The following is a 3,711-nucleotide window of genomic DNA, read 5'->3' as shown; positions in this document are numbered from 1 at the left end:
GGCACATTGGAACGTTAGTGACAATGTTGAGTGTCACTAACGTTCTCGAAGGTTGGCAAAAGCCACGTTAGAAGCCACGTTAACCTAGTTAACGTGGGCTTTAACGTGAGGCTAAGGGGTGCATTGGAACGTTAGTGACAATGTTAATTGTCACTAACATTCTCGAACTTACACTTTCGCTAAATGTTAAACCCCCCTAACGTCTTGAGCTAAAGTCTCTACCCACTTCACATTTTCTCTCTGCAAGTAAAGCCAAGCCCAAATGAAGAAAGGAACTGTTTCAAACTCAAGATCCAAAGGCCCAAGACTTGAAGAGCCAACTAGAAGCTGAGAAGAGTAGTATATATAGGAGTAGCTTTGAATTGTTGAGGGGACGGAGGGGACGGAAGGAGAGCGAGGAAATAGAACTACTCTTTGTATTTTATTTTTTTCTCTGCACTTCTAGCTTTATCATGTATTCTCCATCTTTGATTTTGATTTCTAGAGCTATGAACAACTAAACCCATTTCATTGGGTTAGGGAGCTCTGTTGTAATTTGATGGATCAATACTAATTTTCTTATTCTTCTTCTATCTTTATCAATGAGTGCATTGATTGAGGAAGAGATGAGAATGAAATTGATCCGGAGAATGCAACATCTCCTGAGCCCAATGAATTCCCCATTTCTGATCTTTACCATTCTCTTTAATTTCTGCAATTTACTTTTATGAGCAATTCCCCCATTCCCAATTACAATTCTGCAATTTACTTTTAGTCATTTACTTTCCTGCCGTTTTATTTTCTGCAAGTATCAACTCTATTCATGGATTCGCTCAACTAGAACATTCCTCTAATTAAAGTTGCTTGATCAATCAATCCCTGTGGGATTCGACCTCACTCTATTGTGAGTTTTTACTTGACGAAAAATTCGGTACACTTGTCGAAGGGAGATTTGTTGAGAGACAATTTCCACGTGCATCAAGTTTATGGCGCCGTTGCCGGGGATTGATTGTGCATCGACAATGATTACATTAGAGGATCACTAGATTGAGCATTTTTTTATTTAATTTTCTGTTTGAGTAATTTGCTTTCTGTCTTAGTTAATTTCGTCCCTCCCCTGTTTCTTAGTTTTTCTTTGTTATTTACAATTCAGTTCACTAACCCCACTAACTGTTTGATATAATGCATCACTGACACTAACAGTAATACTAACAAAATACTCTCTGCATTTCTTTTCTTTGCTTGTACTCTGTTGGTTGTATGACAGGGAGAAGAGGCGGGGCTTCAACTTCCTTTGATTCTGAACCTGAGAGAACCTTCTTGAGATTAAGAAGGGAGGCAAAAGAAAAACGTGTGGTTGGTGCTGAAGAAGAGGAAAAACACTTTGAAGAATACTTTGAAACAACCATGGAAGACCATCGTGAGGAAGAGGTTCACAACCATGGTGGAGGAGGTAGAGCAAATCCTGGTGGGGAGGATAGAAGAGTCTTGGGCTCTTATATCAACCCAAACCCAGGGAACTGCGGAAGTAGCATCCAAAAGCCAACCATCCATGCCAACAATTTTGAGCTAAAACCTCAGCTCATCACTCTTGTGCAGAATAATTGCTCATTTTGAGGAGGTGCTCAAGAAGATCCGAATCAACACTTGACCGTCTTCTTGAGGATTTGTGACACAATGAAGTCCAATGGAGTCCACCAGGATGTCTATAGGCTACTCTTGTTCCCTTTCTCACTCAGGGACAAGGCATCCAAATGGCTCGAATCCTTCCCAAAAGAAAGCCTGACAAATTAGGAGGAGGTAGTGAATAAGTTTTTGGCAAGGTTTTACCCCCCGCAAAGGATCAATAGGCTGAGAACTGAAGTACAGACGTTCAGACAGCAAGATGGGAAGACACTTTATGAAGCTTGGGAAAGGTTCAAAGACCTAACAAGAAGATGTCCACCAAATATGTTTAATGAATGGGTGCAGCTGCACATCTTCTATGAAGGACTGTCATATGAATCAAAGAAGGCTATAGACCATTCATCTGGAGGTTCTTTGAACAAGAAGAAGACCACTAAGGAAGCCATAGATGTCATTGAAACTGTAGTTGAGAATGACTACTTCTATGCTTCCAAAAGAGGGAACACTAGAGGGGTAATGGAGCTAAACAATGTAGATGCTCTGCTGGCTCAGAACAAGCTCATTATCAAGCAGTTAGCTGACCTCACCAAGAAGATGGAGAGGAACCAAAGGGCAGAAATCACCACCTCATCAACAACCCAAGAAGAAGTTGAAGAAAAGGACCTTGAGCAAGCCAACTACATTGGAAATTCACCTAGACAGAACCATGATCCATACTCCAAGACATACAACTCTGGATGGAGGAACCACCCAAACTTTGGGTGGGGGAATCAGCAAGAGCAAAGCCAAGACCAGAGACGTTACAACTCCAACAACAATGCAGCTCATCAACAATTCACACAGAGGACATATCAACACCCCCACATTAACACATCTCATCCATCTACCCCTAATCCCAACCTACCATCATTTGATGACAGAATCTCTAAGATTGAAACCTTACTTGAAAGTATATGCAAAGACATTCAAGACAATAAGGTGTTCAAAGAGGAGGTGCGAGCCAGTATGAAGAATCGGGGAGAAGTAATCAAGAAGCTGGAATTCCAAGTGGGATATTTATCTGAGAAGATTCTCAGACCCACGGATAGCTTCCCAAGTGATATGGAGAAGAATCCGAGAGGTGAAACGAAGAAAGTAAGATGGGAGGATTACAACATGGTCACTACAAATGATAAGGAGACTGAAGACAAGCCAAGCAATCTGTCAGAACAACCTGAAGATACCTTAGTAGAGAAGGAGAAGAAAGACCATCAAGGACCAGAAATCTCACAACAGGAGCTACTGAGACTATATGCACCATTTCCCCAACTGCTTAAGGGTGCTGTGGGAAAGAGAATATACTCAAGGTTCTTGGACTTGTTTGCATCCTTGAATGTGAACATACCATTCATCAAGGCCATTCAGCAAATGCCAGCATTTATCAAATATATGAAGGAACTTCTTCCCAGGAAGAGTTCACTCAAGGGGGGTCAGACTATAGTGATGAACAAAGAATGTAGTGCTCTGATTCAACCTGAGCTACCTACAAAAAGAAGAGACCCAGGGAGTTTTCACATCCCTTGTGCCATAGGGGAAACACTTTTTGATAGAGCACTTTGCGATTTAGGAGCAAGCATCAACTTAATGCCCCTATCCCTGGTGAAAAGGATGCAGATCAATGAGATACTACCCACAGATGTAGTCATAAGATTGGCTGACAAGACTCAAAATCAAGCAATAGGAGTGGTGGAAAATGTGTTGCTCAAAGTTGGAAAATACTTTCTCCCAACAGACTTTGTCATCCTGGACATGGAAGAGAGTCACCTGCACCCAATCATACTGGGGAGACCATTTCTCGCTACTGCTAGAGCACTCATAGATGTGGAGAAAGGGGAGCTAATACTGAGAATCCATGATGAGCAGCTTGGCTTTAATGTCTTCAAAGAAGAAGACCAAGAGTACAAGGAATCAAGCAAACATCATGATGAGCTGTTAAAGGAAGAAGCAAGCACTGAAGCACAGCCAGCTCATCCTGAGATTCACTGGGTTGATGGACAAGGCAAACAGCAAGTGCCACAAGTCAAGGAAAAATTGGAAGAACCTAAGCCACCAGAGGCTTGTGAGGAC

The sequence above is a fragment of the Arachis duranensis genome, chromosome 8 (genome assembly GCF_000817695.3).
Source record: "Arachis duranensis cultivar V14167 chromosome 8, aradu.V14167.gnm2.J7QH, whole genome shotgun sequence".
Classification (NCBI taxonomy): domain Eukaryota; kingdom Viridiplantae; phylum Streptophyta; class Magnoliopsida; order Fabales; family Fabaceae; genus Arachis; species Arachis duranensis.
The sequence above is the reverse complement of the archived record's forward strand: the minus strand, read 5'-3'. Positions refer to the sequence as shown.